The following is a 493-nucleotide window of genomic DNA, read 5'->3' as shown; positions in this document are numbered from 1 at the left end:
AGGGCAGCGACTTTCAAACTTTTTCATCTCCTGGCACACATAAACTAATTACTAAAATTCTGCGGCACCCCCCCCCAAAAAAAAGTTATATTTTTTTGCCGATCTGACATAAAATAGGTAAAATGACTGATTTACAAAAAAAATGTAATTACCTACTCTTTTTGCTCCAAAGTGACTTTTAAAAAAAAAATCAGATGCCTATGCTTGCATATAAGGATTTCTGGTACCAAGAATTAACCAATCAGATGTAACCTTCTTATGCGACTTGACCAATAAGATACAACTCTATTATATGACCTAAATATTTATGGTTCAAGACAGGGCACTCACAGTGGGTGACTATTGTTTTGTTAGCTGTTGTCATTTTATTTAACAACCTAAGGGTAAAGGAGTCAGTGCCCCTGACTAAATAGGTATTTCTCACTGGTTGAAAACCGCTGCTTTAGGGGTCGCAAAGATGGTGGGGCCAGGTGTAGTGAGGGGGCGGGGGGGG

General features: G+C 39.1%; 1 protein-coding gene across 1 annotated transcript in view; it reads left to right on the top strand.

The window, feature by feature from the left end:
- The window catches only part of KLF1 (Kruppel-like factor 1 (erythroid)), a 15,634-nt gene that overhangs the window by 3,674 nt on the left and 11,467 nt on the right, over window positions 1-493 (top strand). The gene's annotated exons all lie outside the window — the stretch shown is intronic.

This window comes from Myotis davidii, unplaced genomic scaffold (assembly GCF_000327345.1).
Source record: "Myotis davidii unplaced genomic scaffold, ASM32734v1 scaffold543, whole genome shotgun sequence".
NCBI classification, from domain to species: domain Eukaryota; kingdom Metazoa; phylum Chordata; class Mammalia; order Chiroptera; family Vespertilionidae; genus Myotis; species Myotis davidii.
The sequence above is the reverse complement of the archived record's forward strand: the minus strand, read 5'-3'. Positions and strand labels throughout refer to the sequence as shown.